Here is a 17,251-nt window from a genome sequence, read left to right as displayed (position 1 = left end):
ATATATATATATATTTGTATTTTTTATTTTTATTATTATTTTATTTTTATTTTTATTTTTTAAATTTTTTGAATTAACAACAAATCAATACATAAAGCACATGAGGGAACACAAGCATACATAGATTACAAACAATGGACAATCGCGCTAGGGGGTACAATATCACATTACAATTACACAAGGACCTTAAGGGACATGCATATACTTACAATTCTAACAGCTTTTTTGTTAGTAGAGCATTTAACCGTCTTAAAATACAGTTCAATTTCTTTTTGTAGGGTACGAAAATGTGGTTTTCTGTTTGTAAATTTACATTTGTGTATATGAAATTTGGCCAAAAGAATATTGAAATTAATTACATAAAAATGATTCCGCTTATTTCTATTGTATGTAAAGAATCCAAACAGTACATCTCTCCACAATAGTGTAAAATCTTCATAAATGTGTTCAATTATAAACCTACTGATGTCTTGCCACAGTTTTCTTACATGCATACAATGCCAAAAAAGATGCACAACTGTTTCTGGGTGGTCATTACAAAAGGAGCAATTTGAGTTGATGTTTTCCTTAAACTTCTTCATATAGTGGTTGGCAGGATAATATTTATGAATAATTTTAAAGGAAACTTCCTTAATTTTGTTAACAAGTAGGTATGTGTGTGGCAACATCCAAACTTTTTCCAACAGATATTATCAATAAATCCATTCCAATAAGGCATGACATAAGGTATAGATACAACATCCTGCTGAAACAAGGATCGTATCGCTCTGTTGTTGAATGGACCAAAAGAGAAACAAATCTTTCCTACTGATGAGTCAACAGGGTCAATAGAAGGTAGGCTCTGAGGGTCAGGTCTTGACATGTTCCTGAATAACATAGCAACACCTGAGGGAATGGCATCTAAAACAATTGCAAAATCTTTAGGTGTTACAGGGACCTTGTAAAGTGATAAGAATTCTTTATAACTGAGTAAAAGACCCTCTGCATTTACCAGTTGGCTCACCAATAGGATATTATTTCTGAACCAATATTCTAAAAACAGAGAGGTATTTTTATACAATATATCCCGATTATTCCATATATAATATCTGTGTGGAGAAAAATTGTGTTTATAAATTAAGGACCATGACAAGAAAACCTGCCGATGAAAAGCAGAAAGTTTCACTGGAACTTTGTCAATATTATAATTGCAAAACAACATGAAGTTAAGGCCACCAAAAGTAGAGAAGACATGATGAGGAATAAAATTCCAGATAGAAGTGGGTCTTCTTAGGAATTGTTTTATCCAATTGATCTTGAAAGTATTATTTAAAGTAGTAAAATCCAGAAAATTCAGTCCACCATTCTCATAAGTGTTCATTACAACAGTTTTCCTAATGTAATGGGTACGGTTTCTCCAAAGAAAGTTGAAAAGCATCTGGTCTATCTCCTTGCTTATTTTACAGTCAAGATATAAAGATAGAGCACCATATGTTAGTCTAGAGATACCTTCAGCCTTGGTTATTAAGACTCTACCTTTTCAGTTCATTGAAACTTGTGATGGGAAGCCAAGGCTTTCTGACGCGTTTGGGGCGTTCACCAAATTGTGTCGAAAAAACGGTTAAATTAGTTGGAGCTTTTAACAATGCACATTAGTGACATCTGCTGGTCAGCAATGAAAAGCAGAATTGATGTTCAGATACAGTATACTTTTTTTCCATAATATTAATCAAATCTTCTTAGATTTTCTGCACAAACTGTCAAACTGTCTTAGGATGACACATTGACAAGTCAGTTAATCAATAACAATCAGTTAGTAACAATCAGTGCCCCCAACTAAGTGCTATTATTGTGAAGTGGAAACGTCTAGGAGCAACAACGACTCAGCTGCGAAGTGGTAGGCCACACAAGTTCACAGAGTGGTACTGCCAAGTGGTTGAAGCATGTAAAGCTAGCCGTTTCACATCCGTTACACTCACCCCCCTTTTGACCTCCTCCTTTCCCGCAGCAACATCAATGTAAGAGTATAACTTTAGACCATCCCCTCGCGCGAACCATGGACCCTCTGCACACATCAACAACAGTCACCCATGAAGCATCGCTCCACAAAAGCCGCAGCCCTTGCAGAGCAAGGGGAACCACTACTTCAAGGTCTCAGAGCAAGTGACGTCACCGATTGAAACGCTATTTAGCGCGCACCGCTAACTAAGCTAGCCATTTCACATCCGTTACACTTCCAACTTTGTTGCAACAGTTTTGGAAAGGCCCTTTCCTGTTTCAGCATGACAATGCACCTGTGCATAAAGTGAGGTCTATACAGAAATGGTTTGTCAAGATTGTTGTGGACGAACTTGAATGGCCTGCACAGAGCCCTGACCTCAACCCCATCAAACACATTTGGGATGAATTGGAACGCCAACTGTGAGCCAGGCCTAATCGCCCAACATCTGTGCCTGACCTCACTAATGCTCTTGTGGCTGTATGGAAGAAAGTCCCTGCAGCAATGTTCCAACCTCTAGTGGAAAGCCTTCCCAGAAGAGTGGAGGCTGTTATAGCAGCAAAGAGGAGACCAACTCCCTATTAATGCCCATAATTTTTGGAATGAGATGTTCAACAAGCAGGTGTCCACATACGTTTGGTCACGTAGTGTATTTGAGAGTCGACTTTTATTGTCCCCAGCACGAGGTGCACCTGTGTAATGACTGTGCTGTTAAATTAGCTTATTGATATCAGGTGGCTGGATTTCCTTGGCAAATGACAAATGCTCACCAACAGGGATGTAAAAAAATATGTGCACGGAATTTGAGAAGCCTATTGAAAATGTGTTTTATTTCAGCTCATGAAACATGGGACCAACACTTCACATGTTGCGTTTATATTTAAGGATAACATTACAAATGATATATTCGATCATGTGCAGGTGAGTTCATTTATTTCAAAGTAGATTGCAAATTGTACGTCGTATGCAAAGATTGACAGCTTTTAATCCAATCAAGTAAGAGATATTCTGTCTCTGCTTTAATTGAAAGTAGGTTCACCCAATCAAAATAAATATTTCCTCGAACGCTCCGCGATAGGGGTGGGTCTCTGACAGTTTTGATGCACTAGCGCTGTTTGTGTACGAGAGGAGTTTGAAACCGTCAGTTGGGGCCACAGATTTGGGTCAGTGACAGGCTTTTTATTTATTTTTTTACAACCATTTGCTGTCAATGTGTATTTGACGCTATTGAAGAATTTGCGACCTCACGGTGATTTTTGTTTTGTTTTTGGAGATGGGACAGACTTAGACTATAAATAGCCTAGTTAAAAATAACTTTCTTTGATTTTACATTGAATGAATCATGGACTTTTTAAAGTAAGGAATAATTTCAACACAGGTTATATTTGATTTGTCCTCTCTTAACCCTCCATATAATTGAGCAAATAAAACATTGGCTAAGCCAATCACGGACTACACTGCTATTCTCCGGCACTGTTCGAGAATAACAGTAGCGCTGTCGTTTGCAACAAAAACATTGAAAAGAGGAGAAATCATTATTCGGGTTTGGTCACGTTTTTGAGGTGCAATTCATAAACTAAGAAGAATAGGCCAGGAGTGTGAGGTGATTTATTTAACCAGCGCAAGGAACCATCTGGTGATTGCATCGCCAAGTTTACACTCCTGCGTGCGCGTACGTACTATCCCTAAACTCCAGTGGAAGGGAGGAGTAGAAGGTAAGAATGTGCTATAATGTTCCTGGTTATATATAAAACGTCGAAATTTGATTCAAGATGATCGTTTTCATTTTAGCAGCCGAACAAACAGAATCTATTATTCCTACGTAGTCGTACACGATACAATGCTTTGCGATTGTCATGGAGATTGAAGGATGTGTGAGCCAGTGGGGGACTGCTGTGGGGATTTTACGCGGAGTTGTTGTTCATTTATGGAACTCAATTATAGACTGGTAAAAATAATATTTGAATTAAACGAAATTGCATTCGATGAAATAATCATTCCAGCCTATTATCAATTGTAGATTGCGTATCTCATGCCATGTTATGCGTAACGACATATATCAATTGCAATAGAGTCGCCACAGATTGTAGAATATGATTGGATTGTTTTTGTCCTCTTACATTAGTTCTGTTTCATAATATGAAAATTGCAAACCCATATCGTGTGTTTGCTGAATATGTACAACAATGGATATGTCGTGCACTGCCTCCTGATTCTGCAGATCTAAGAGCACACAAATGGTCATCGATTGTGTCAAAGGGAACTGCCTCTGTCTGCACGGGGCACCTACAATAGGCTACATATCTGCAGCATCTTTGCAATACTTCAAAAATAATTATGATCTTTAAATGTAAACCCCAGGCAATGCAGAATACAGTTAAATATTCTGTATAGTAACAAATGTGGTGAATACATTAGAATGTTTTTTTCCAAGATGTAAAAAAATGACTGTAAAGATGTTATTTTTGACAGGTCACGCCACAGCAATCATTTTCCTCTTTGTTTTTCCCTGATGCTGAGTGAATGACATGGTTATGTCTAGATGTGCTATAGCTTTTGTTTTGCCTTCCGGATTCTCACCTTGTAATATACCCAGTTTGGAAAAGGGGGCATTTGCGAGTTGCTGCTGGAATTATTTGGATGACGGGTACCTTCCGTCTTATGTGGTTTTCCTCTTGAAGCCTGAACACCCTTTATGTGTTGGGGCGGCAGGTTAGAACGTTGGGCCAGTGACCGAAAGGTTGTTGGCTCGAATCCCTGAGCTGACAAGGTAAAACTCTGTCGTTATACCCCTGAACAAGGCAGTTAACCCACTTGCCATCATTGTAAAAAATAATTTGTTCTCAACTAACTTAGCCTTGTTAAATAAAATACAAATTATGTTCCTACTCTGGTAGGCCCAATATAATGAAATTCGTACGTATTGCCATAGGGTCATTTTGATGTGTTAAATTTAGTTGACGTGACGGCTGTGAGCAGGTTGACGTTTGTTAGGTTAAAAATAAGATTGAATGACTTTGTGACTGCCAGGTAGTGACCACTGCAGAGCTGAGTCATCCCAATAAATGCCAACCTGCGAAAATAGATTTGGTTGGATGGGATTGACATGTATGAATGAATATAAATAGCTGTTGCAGTCAGTCACAAGGTCATGTGCTGGAGAGCTGCTGCCACAGCTTCTGCCTAGTTGGCAGTTTTTATTCTACGTTAAAATGTAGGAAATCCTAATTTAGATTTGATATATGTGCAATAGTACTACTCCGACTGCATGGAAGTAACCTATTTTCTGTTTGTATTTGTCTGTCGCAAGTTCTTCACATTGAAAGTACAATGCTTGACTTGGACTGAAGTAGGTGGTGTTACTCATTTGCTGTGCTGGTACTGTTTTATATTTAGGTGCAGGAGCTTCACAATACTTTTGAGCTAATATTCTATAAGAGCTGCAGTAGAACATTTAAGGTGCGGGTACTCTAAATCAAGCACCTAAAGTACAGGAATCATATGCAACCAACCATGGATGTTATTGGTTCAAGTGTTTTCCTTTTTGAGTGCCGCCTATTTATTTTATAGATAAGCATGTGCTACACTAATCATTTATCTGAAAGGCCACTGTGGCCCTCAGGCCCCATCAGATAATTGATGAATGTGTTTGTTTGCCATACTTCTAGATTTGAGTGACAATATTATGGAGTGATTTCAGTGCCAACAGATTTTATTAATTACATAATTTTGAATTTGAAAATGAGGTAAAAACCTGTTTTCGCTTTGTGTAGATTGATGAGGAAGCCAAATAATTTGATCCATTTTAGAATAAGTCTGTAAAGGAATACAATTTGGGAAAAGTCAAGGGGTCTGAATAAAAGTTTGGACACCTACTCATTCCAGGGTTTTTCTTAATGTTATACTATTTTCTACATTGTAGAATAGTGACGATATCAAAACTATGAAATAACACATGTAGTAATCAAAATATCTTATTTGAGATTCTTCAAAGTAGCCACCCTCTGCCTTAATGGCAGCTTTGCACACTCTTGGCATTCTCTCAACCAGCTTCATGAGGCAGCCACCTGGAATGCATTTCAATTAACAGGTGTGCCATGTTAATTTATGGAATTTCTTTCCTTTATATTTTCAGCCAGTCAGTTGTGTTGTGACAAGGTATGGGTGGTATACAGAAGATGGTCTTAGCTTTCAGGAATGCGGTAATATCTTATAGCCAAAATAGTACAAACGCTAGAGCCAAATTCATAGGAAGAAAATTAATTCAACAACCCACATTGGCTTCAAAAATGCCAGAAGCTTTGTTTTACCACAGAGAGCATCTGTTCTCCTCAACCTTTACCTTTCCTGGCTGGCAAAGTACCAGGATGTTGTCTCTGGTTTTGGAACTGAATTTGATAAATCAATCTGAATGCATCTGAGAAGTTTTAATATATTAAACTTTGATAAGCTTGACATTATAGTTTGTAAACTTGATACACAGACAAATGTAATATCTACCATATTGAAACTCATTATATAAATATAGTATTTGAATATTCAATTACATTTAAATTGCATTTTAAAACTGAATATTCATTCAATTCAGTTACAAATCATGAAATACAAGTTTAATGTATTCATTAAATTATTCAATTTGTGCATTACAAATTAAAAAATATTACATTCAAATTCAATATCCTAATACAAATTCTAAATTATGTAAGTCAAATACAATTTATGTTGGCACTGAAAATGCTCCATATGATATCCTAGGGCCTTGGCCACAATGGTTCCTAAGTCTGCTAGATCTGACAACACAATGCCTAGGCCCTGTCCAGGAATCTGTCAGTATTCAACTGAGTAGAAAACACGGAACTGACTGCTGCCATTTTTGACCCAATGATTTTTCATCCCACATATAAATCAATCAAATGTATTTATAAAGCCCTTCTTACATCAGCTAATGTCACAAAGTACTGTACAGAAACCCAGTCTAAACCCCCAAACGGCGAGCAATGCAGGTGTAGAAGCACGGTGGCTAGGAAAAACTTCCTAGAAATGCTGGAACCTAGGAAGAAACCTAGAGAGGAACCAGGCTATGAGGCTACATAGATCTACCCTAGGACAATTATATTTCACTTTGACAAGGTGATTTTGTGAATATGTACTCCATTATTGCAGCCGTCCATTGTAACTTCCCTGACTCCCTGAATATAGCTTCTTTGGATTTCTTTAGGCTTTATGCTATTCAGTGGGAACAAACATTTGACTTTGAGTCTTTTGGTGTTTTATTTATTGTCATCACTGCATTGTTGGGAAAGAGTTCTCAAGTAAGAATTGTACTGTACTTTTTTACACCTATTGTATCCTGTGCACATGGCGAATAAACTTTGAAACTAACATTATTATTGTGGAGTTGTTATTATACACTATATGGAAGCTATATGTTCAGTATTATGCATGTTAGGCTAGATAATGCAACCAGCATGACAGAGACCGTGGCCAACAACAGACAGACACGTAATCGTTCATCAGTGATGTAGTTTTAATGGAACGTGTCAAGGTAGATGTGGATAGGAATGAACATAATATATAAGAAATAGTTATTTTTCTCTACAACATGTTGCAGATGCATTTCACTTGACACAATTGATTGGTTGGAACTACAGCTTCAGTTTTTGGACTTGCATCAAGATTGACCTGTAAGCAACCGGTTTTGAAAAATTGCTCAAATTTATAGGATTTTCCAAAATCAAAGTATCACTTGTGTGTGAAATTTACACAGAAACTTCTATGGTGTTCACATGCTTTCTTTGTCTCCTCTAGGCAGTCTACAGACTTGGCCTTGACCATTCATTCTAGTTTATTTCATCTTCTAGAACAATGAACTGTGGAATGTTAATCAGTCAGGAGCTGATTTCACATGTTAATTAAGTGTATGAAGAATGTCAGGCTTTCTCTTTCCTTCAATTGAGGTTGTAGAATTGATTAGAGTGGACTAACAGAGAGACTGAACCATAAGTGCCAACTCCAACCAGTATGTGCTCTTTGAAAAAGAGATTGGCCCTTGTTCAAATTAGTGGATTATGATTTGTTTTATGCAAGATTTGTGTTCAATTTATGTGGTCTCAATTTATTTAGCCTAAGTTGTACTTGTACAGCGTTATATTCTATGATTGTGGATGCTGTGGTGAATAGCTTCTATGAATCCTACTCTGACATGTATGCAGCAAATGTAGACTAGTCGCGTTAACTCTGCATCATCATTTTGTATGCTTCTGTGGTTATTGCTTAATTTTAAGTGCAGTATTGTAATACATGTCATGCCAAACAGAGACTATGTTTGAGAGAATTCATTGTGGATATTTTTATTAGCTATTAGAATCAGTGAAATGGAAACGATTTGTGCAGTACAATGGAATGCCTCCTGCAACAAGGCTACTGAGTATGTTTTAGCACTTGATGTTATAAGGGGACTGCCCCTCAAGACATTCATCTGTAAAACATGATTAGAAGAAAAGTCACCTAATGCTATGACAGTGGGAGAACAAGTCTAATCTAGCAGCTCATCTACTCTGATGATAATATTGCACAGATCAGTCAAGCTGATACCTTCCAGAGAAATCATGTTGACATTAAATTCCCTCAACTTGCATGAACATTTTCATCAATAAATAAACTAACATCACACTTGGCTGTCTCAGTAGTTTGATGGATTGATCATAGTATCTTATTGGGGAGATTAAACTGTATTAGTCAGTGCACTCAGTACTGTGGGCTACACTGACTTCCTGTGTAGTGAGAGAGGCAGGCCAGGTCAAGAGTGAATGACTCTTTATGGTTCTGGCTGACACCTGCTGGGCTGGGGGACAGAGCTGTGTTTCTTCCCTCTGTGTTGCTTGCTTGGTTTGCTCCTGCAATACACCCCTGGCGCTGGCCATCGCCTCTCCTCTCCCTCCTGCCAAGGGAAATAACTCTCTAGGTCTTTGTCTGTCTGGCCAGCCCCAACACAGTCCCAGGAATTAAGAAAATTAAGAAGACTATGTATTTTGAAAGATGAGATGTTTGTATTTTTGTTTATCTGGTCAGTTAAGAACAAATTCTTATTTACTATGCCGGCCTACACCGGCCAATTGTGCGCTATGGGACTCCCAATCACAGCTGGTTGTGATACAGCCTGGATTCAAACCAGAGTGTCTGTAGTGACACCTCTAGCACTGAGATGCAGTGCCTTAGACCGCTGAGCCACTTGGGAGTCCGAATGACAGATTGAGGACAATAATAAATACTGCTGTGATGTAGTACAAGAAAGCCAAACACCTGTGAGTCCAAATATGCACGTCATATTTCCATATCATAAAACTCATGTCATATACAGTGTCAATGTTTATGATCACTATGTTTGATGTACAGTTACACAATGACATGGCGTTATACCTTGGTTTGTCTTGGACAGAATGAGCATATGTTTGTTGTATTATGAAGGAAATGTGCCGCGGACCACGTCTGAATGCACTCATGACTGAATACACTCATTACGATCTACTTCTCTGAATTGCCTTGTGAAAGCCTAACACTGTAAGATTGTATTTTATAACTTAGCTAGTCATGTTAGCAATAGAACAGCCTTTGAAATTACGCCCATCTGACCCAGATTGCAATTTATAATGGACCATATTTGAATTTCTTAAACAACAACAGTTATTGTGTAAAGGCTGGGATGCAGGGTTGTGTTCCAAACAAAACAACTACAAGTGTGCTTGCTCTAGTTCCTCAACAGCACAGCTAGGACATCTAAGAAAGCACCTTATAGTTTAAGACTTATGAGTCATAAAAGTGCATTGACAATTACTTAGGAACTGTGTACACTTTGGAGAGGTGTGTGGCCACTTGAAACACCAGTTACACCTCGCACTCAAACCTTTGTCGTGTTTTTGTCTTCTGCTGAACCTACCCTAAATTATCATGTCACTAGAGTATTTTCAGATTTTTTTGTCAACAAATGCAGCGAAAAGTACAATGAATGTAAAATGCACATCAAATCAACAGCATAATGTTTGGCTTCAGTCTTTTCAGGGGAACTGTTGTCCTCACCTTTTTAGTCTAATAATTTTCCCATAATCTCTTAACTTTTCCTTTTTAATTGCTACCATCGTTATGCTTTTCATATTTCATCTGTAAGAAAAATTTCAATTTAGCCCTATCCATTTTGGTCATTTCCCATGAGTGTAAGGGGTTAAGGTTTTATTAATTGTTAGCTTTCTGGGGTTAAATAGCAGCATACCACCCTGCATACCACTGCTGGCTTGCTTCTGAAGCTAAGCAGTGTTGGTCCTGGTCATTCCCTTGTTGGGAGACCAGATGCTGCTGGAAGTGGTGTAGGAGGTACCCTTTCCTCTGGTCTAAACTCAATTCTCCAGGGCAGTGATTGTGTAGGGTGCTGTCTTTTGAATGGGATGTTAAATGGGTGTCCTTGACTCTGTGGTCACTAATGATCCCATTTTCAGCCTCATATTTGGGAAAACCGATGCTGTTTGTGAAAATGTAATTTTGTATTTTATTTGACATTCCCTCTAGTTAATAAAAACAAAGAGAATAAACATCTATATGTCTAGTATTGGGATTTTAGAGGGAAACTAACAAGTAACTTCAGTCTAAAGCAGCCTTGTTAATTTGATCTGGTGTTATTCTTGTATTTCTGTATCCTTGTGATATTGATGGCATGTCCTCAAAAGCTTTCAATCATGTCTTTGCAGTCAGACCCAAGATTACCTCTGGGCCAGAAATTGGTTTTAAACCAGATCTCGCAGCATAATTTTCCTCCGTGCAGGGACCTGGGTGGTAATGCGTTATCAGAATTCCAGTGGGCCTATTACACTGTGACATGTTGACTGGCTGTTAATCCACCTCCCTTGTCCTCCCTTCTCCACCCTACCCCACAGTGCAACCCATGGACACTGCATAAACAGAGCAATTGTACCGAAATCCCTCTGTGCAACAAGAGAATGTCAATTCCCTGGCTGATCCCCACCCCCTCCCCAATCTGAGGATGATAATGTCTCTCACCAGGAAAGATCAGCAGTGTTATGTAGTGCAGCCAGTCACTGTGCCTTCCCACCTTTACCTGGGGACTTAGGCTAAGATGAACTCTGCAGCTGTCAACTTCAGGCAGCGGCCTGGATTGATATTAAACACATCCCCTATGACCTGCTAGTCAGTGGATTGAAATTGCAGCAGCACACCTTTAGCACAGTCAACCTCTCCGTGCCCATGGTTGTATTCATTAGGGCTCACTGTTGCACCATACAATTAAAGTGGATGTAGTCCATGTTTTATTACATTTTCTTCCATTTGGTGCTTGATGATTTTGACACAGGAAAGGGAAGTGTTTCCTGTTGTGTTTATGTTGCCGCCTGACCTGAGACAATGACCAAACCGCTAGAGGTTCCTCTCTTCCTCCTCCTGGCCCCTGCTGTATGGAGGATTAACCCTGCTGAGACCTATCCTGCCTTGATTATGTTCAGGGATAAGAGCTGCTTAATTTGAATCCCTATCGTGCCATCCTGGGTTGCTAAACAGTGGAGCGGTGTGTGTCTGTACGTCCGCCCAGACCACACTGCACCACACTGCACCACAGATGAATTAGGAATGACTCTGTTCTCCTCCTGTCCCAACCTGCATGAGATCAGGGAGGTTGCCATGGACAGGTAAAGAGCTAACTAGACTGCCACAACAGTGCCATACAGGGAACCATAGCATTGATGTTGATTTAAATATGAAATCGCAAATGCACCTTTTGTGAAGTAATGAATATAGCAGCTATCCATTAGATTGCATTTTTGTTTATTTTAATGATGTTGATTTGGCTGTGGCCTTCCTTGCTTTTACGCTTGCATCTCCTATTTGGCAGTTTCACTGGAGCTTGAAAGTGTGAAATTAGGTAGGGAAATCATTTAATGGTTCAAGGAGAAAATAACCTTTTAATTTGTTTGTTTGTTTGGGTGACATCATAAAGAAGTATAAATGAGATGGGGCCTTCAGAAGTCTGTTTTAATGCTCTGCTCTACCATCTACATCTGCTCTGTGCATGTAGAAAGAGGGGCTGTGGGAAAGGTCTGTCCTAATGAACCCTACTGTTCTGTCTGAGAGTGTTGGCCTGCTGGCCCCGTCCTCTGGAGAGTAGGACCTTGATCTCTACTTTACCCTGAAGGACATCAACTAGTAAAGGCACTCCAAGAGATGCTTCCAAAATAAAATGGGAAAACCGCTGAGCCAAGCTGATCAAACTGGTCAAGCTGGACTACTGAAAGTGGTCTTGCTGGTCTAGATAGTCTAGCTCTTTGTTTTTTTGTTGTCATATTGTGGACTTGTCAGCCCCTTCATCTGAAGCCTATACCTCTCGGACTTCCTTCATTCCACTTTTCTAATCATTCTATGATGGCTTTTCTCACACAATGGACTGATGCTATTACCAGGAGAGAAATTAGTTTTGAAAGGGGCTTTTCATTAGCATACACAGGAAGGAAGCTCATGACTATATTGTGGAGCGAGCGCCTCTCTCTGTCTCTGTCTCTCTCAATCACAGGGGCTGCGCTGCCAGAATGACTGGGGATTAGTGGGAGCTTAGACTGTTTTGAATTTCAGAAACCTAGCACTCCAAAAATGAGTTTGAGAACAATGAGGTTCAGAGACCAAGAACCTGTAAACTCCATCCTCCATTGTGCAGAAATAAGATGACACCTTTGTTATTTTGGGCAAATGGAAGATGTTTATCCCCTGAAACCTGTAAAATGGCTATTTGAAGAAGACACACACAGTGATTCAGTTTAGCTCCTCATGGTCAGAAATGGTAGCATATTGTGAAAATCATTCATCATAGTGTGGTTTCCAATAATTCATATAGAAATTCAGCTTCTAGATCTGCAACAGTTCCCGAATGGGGGACAGAGAGAGATCCAGTGTATGGACCTATAGATGATGTGGAGCAGTGACTGGTGTCATAGTAACTCCTACGCATGTAGTGCTGCTGCGTGTGAATGTGTCCCGAATGGCACCATATTCCCTTTTATAGTGCACTACTTTTAACCAGGGCCCATAGTGGAATAGTGCACTATATAAGGAATAGGGTGCCATTTGGGACGCAAGATGTGTGTCCGTGTCCTCAGTACCTCTGCTCTTCTGTGTCCGTTCAGTAAAGTGACAGCTGATTAATGTGGCAGTCGGGCAACATCTCCTCATAAAGGAGCCATAGCATAAAGGCAGGAAGAAAAAAATCTTCCTCTACTTAAGTGCTGGCAGGAAATATAAAGGGATACTGTCAGGACATGAATGTGGCAGAACAGAGGAGATGCCAGCAGAGGCAACAATCAGGGCTTTATGTGTGGGAGGGAGGGTTTGGTGGAGGGTACTAAGGAGGCTCGTATTGGGGAGGGTTTCGATCAAGTGTTGGACTGAGGGGCCTCGACCAGCTGTGACTGAATGATGGTGAGCGCAAGCTGCCTTTGCTGTCTGGACTGCCTGTATTAGCTGCCTGTGTAACGGAGTTAAGAACGTACCATAAGTTCACTCCACAGCTAGCTTGAAATGTCGCTGATGGAGCTAGCTCAAATGGTTGGTACATTGTCATGGGTGGCAGTCACGTGTTTTAGAAAAACACAGGTCCTGGGTTTGAGCCTCTGTGTGTGCCGAATCAGGAGGAAGCGGTACTCACTAAGCAAGCAGCGTGACCCCCGTTACACCTGCTGTGGAATACTTCTCCAGGGGAAAGGGGAGAAATTACCGGAGAATGGCACATTATGTTGTCCAGTGTAAAAAGAATGGTGGTTTTCATTGTCTGTGGCTAGATTTTAGACACTGTTTTAGGTTATTCAAATCAAATTTTATTTGTCACATGCGCCGAATACAACGGGTATACAACAGGTACCTTACAGTGAAATGCTTACCAGCCCTTAACCAACAATGCAGTTTTAAGAAAAATAAGTGTTAAGTAAAACCTAATTAAAGAGCAGCAGTAAAATAACAATAGCAAGGCTATATACAGGGGCTACTGGTACAGAGTCAATGTGCAGGAACACTGGTTAGTCGAGGTAATTGAGATATGTACGTGTGGGGGGGGGGCAATGCAAATAGTCTGGGTAGCCATTTGATTAGCTGTTCAGGAGTCTTATGACTTGGTGGTAGAAGCTGTTTTAAAGCATCTTGGACCTAGACTTGGCGCTCCGGTACTGCTTGCCGTGCGGTAGCAGAGAGAACAGTCTATGACTAGGGTGGCTGAAGTCTTCGACAATTTTTAGTGCCTTCCTCTGACACCGTCTGGTATGGAGGTCCTGGATGGCAGGAAGCTTGGCCACAGGGATGTACTGGGCCGTATGCCCAACCTTTTGAGGTTCTTAGGACCCATGCTAAATCTTTTCAGTCTCCTGAGGGGGAATAGGCTTTGTCGTGCCTTCTTCACGACTGTCTTGGGGTGTTTGGAACATGTTAGGTTGTTGCTCCACTACAGCTCCATCGATAAGAGTGGGTGTGTGCTAGGTCCTCCTTTTCCTGTAGTCCACAATCATCTCCTTTGTCTTAATCATGTTGAGGGAGAGGTTGTTGTCCTGGCACCACACAGCCAGGTCTCTGACCTCCTGCTTATATGCATAGAAGTAATTTAGCTCGTTTGGTAGGCTCGTGTCACTGGGAAGCTTGCGGCTGTGCTTCCCTTTTGTAGTCTGTAATTGTTATTGGTTGATATGTCCCATCTTTCAATGGTTTGCTCTTCATTTGTCTCCTCTTGTCTCCCTTCTCTTTTTCTTCTCTTTCATTCTCTCTCTTAGAATATATTTTTGACAGCACCTCTCCTCTTTCTAAATATCTAATTTAACTGTATTATAGAGAACAATATGAATTTGAATAGTGTGTAAAGTGTTTTTTTTGTCTTATGGTGTCTTGATAATATGACTCTTATGTAATGTAATATCTTATGTTCTTTTATACAACTGTTCTGTACTCTGTCAATTACTTAATTGTTTGTGTGGACACCAGAATGAGTTGCTGCTGCATGTGCAACAGCTAATGGGGATGCTAATGGACTAAACTGAACGCAATTTTTTTGTCTCTTGCTTTTTTTGTTAAGTTACTGTTGTATGTGTTTTGGCGTCTGGCACTCCACTGGAAATCTGTTTTTCTCAATGCCTCCCGATGCTATGGTTGTGATGAAATGCATTGTGGTTACTACAGAGCTATGCAGCATAGAGGGCAGTGCTGCAGTGTCTATGAGCGTCTTTGCCTCAACCATGAAACCGGATATGCTGAACCAGCACGCGTGCACACACACACACACACACACACACCACCCTGTATAAAAGTAGACCAGCTAAATTAGGCTGTTGGACAATTGGAGCTTAGTCAGCACTGGAATTTACATGTATTAATTAGCCTAAATTGAATGGATGATCATTCTGAAACTGAAAACCCCGACATAAGCCTTTTTTTGGGCCCTACGTTTTCTCAAATTGAATTAAGGCAGTACAATTCAATGCTCACGTCTCACAATTGTTGTGACCTGGCCTCGTATCTTTTTCAATTAGTTAGCCTTTGAGACACTATCTGATAGCTTACAATACCCCTTAAACATACAATACCCCTTACTGCTCTTTACAGTTTCCAGAATCCACACTGTAAATGAAGAGGGATTCGCAGGCTTTAGCAAGGCTTGTTTTTACATGCTCCCATTTCTGCTGAGGGCAGCGGTTGGGTTAGCAGTAGCACTGCCTCTGGTCTTCAGTGATCAAACTAGAGGCAGGCAGGCCCATGTCAGCAGAGCAGAGCGGCCTGCAACAGCAGGAGAGCTACAGACTAGAGCAGCCCTGTAACCATGGGACCCCAGCTAGCTACATCCATCTGTAGCAGTGTGCATATATCTATCTGCCACATTCCATTCCTCCACTCCTCTATGTAAATGAGCCATTCCAGTCTCACAGATTAAGCTGTCCTCTCCCCAAAGAAAGAGACAGCCTCCCCAGTTTTAATCAGAACTGATTGTGGTGCAAGCCTGAGTGGGGAAGGAGGCTTTGGTTTGGGGGAGGAGGGGAGGGGAGGGGTGTAGCCATGAAACACTCAGTGTAAGCCAGCCGCACAAACCCAGCAGGACCCCCTCCGCCACTGCGGGCCCTGGGGAGGGGAAGATGTGGGAGCGAGAAGGGGAAACTCAGACAGGCATGCAGCGCTGTGCTGGTGTCATAGTGGCTAGGATTGATTTCATCATTCAGAGCATGTGAGTGGGGGGTGGCTCTCCTGGGAAAGGGGCTCTGCTTGATGAGGGAAGAGGCGGGGTGGCAGTAACATCCAAGACCTTCTTGGTGCATCTCTGCTCCGGTACACAGTAACAGCCATGGAATCTGACCATGACAGATATGTACTGTATGGTATTGACCATGATCCGTTCATTCATATGGAGTTCACACAGAGTGCTAGTCTGAGGACATTTAGTCGTTTTTGTGTAGCATTAGTTTTCCCAGACAGACGTTGTTGTTTAATAGCATCATCTGCTTGCTAATTCTCCTTTACCACCATGGCCATGGTCCCATTTCTCTCACTGAGTCACCAACAAACAGATGGTGTCACCACAAATGGAGTATAATACGCTGAATAAATCGAGAAGGAATGTTGTGCCGCTGCCTCAGAGTAGGAATGTGCAAACGCACATTCACACAAATTCACCAAATGTCCCCAAAGAAAGAGTTTAGCTGAAAGGGATTAAATAGTAAGTGACAGATCCCTCAGTTCGTAGCAGCATAGCCCATTAAATCTTCCCCCTCTTCTTTTCTCTCCCTTTTCTGGGTGTCAGCCAGCCTCAGAGCTTTTACCATTGTGACCCATGACATTCTGCTGAATAATGTAATGGGGTTCTTTTTAAAGGATGGTGTGTGTGTGTGGAGGGGGGGGCGGTGGAGGATCTGCATTTCCACATGCCCTGGCTCTCAGCATTTCCTCCTCCCACAGAGAACAGCAGCACACCCTGGTCTCTCAACTAGCCATGGAATGTCTGACTGGGCTGGCCCCACCGTGGCATCCAGACCAAGCCTGTCTGTGGGAGGAGTGCCAGTCTGTTTGTGCTATTATGCCAACTCCTTGTCACTTATTGTCGTGTTATATTTGGCTTAATACTGACAGCACTGGAGATCTGAAAGCACAAACAGATCTGAGACCAGGCTAATCCAGGTCCTCTATATCGATAAAGGGCTGAGCTGCACATCACTCCAGGTTTGGGTTTATTAGGCAACAAATTAATTTTAAAAGACTGAAACC

General features: G+C 40.8%; 1 long non-coding RNA gene across 1 annotated transcript in view; it reads left to right on the top strand.

The window, feature by feature from the left end:
* Positions 1-3,076: 3,076 nt before the first annotated feature.
* Positions 3,077-17,251, top strand: part of LOC121847932 — a 96,142-nt gene continuing 81,967 nt past the window's right edge. The window contains exon 1 of the long non-coding RNA XR_006084811.1: positions 3,077-3,693. This is a non-coding gene — a long non-coding RNA (uncharacterized LOC121847932). The remainder of the gene's footprint in view (positions 3,694-17,251) is intronic.

Source organism: Oncorhynchus tshawytscha, linkage group LG12 (genome assembly GCF_018296145.1).
Source record: "Oncorhynchus tshawytscha isolate Ot180627B linkage group LG12, Otsh_v2.0, whole genome shotgun sequence".
NCBI classification, from domain to species: domain Eukaryota; kingdom Metazoa; phylum Chordata; class Actinopteri; order Salmoniformes; family Salmonidae; genus Oncorhynchus; species Oncorhynchus tshawytscha.
The sequence above is the reverse complement of the archived record's forward strand: the minus strand, read 5'-3'. Positions and strand labels throughout refer to the sequence as shown.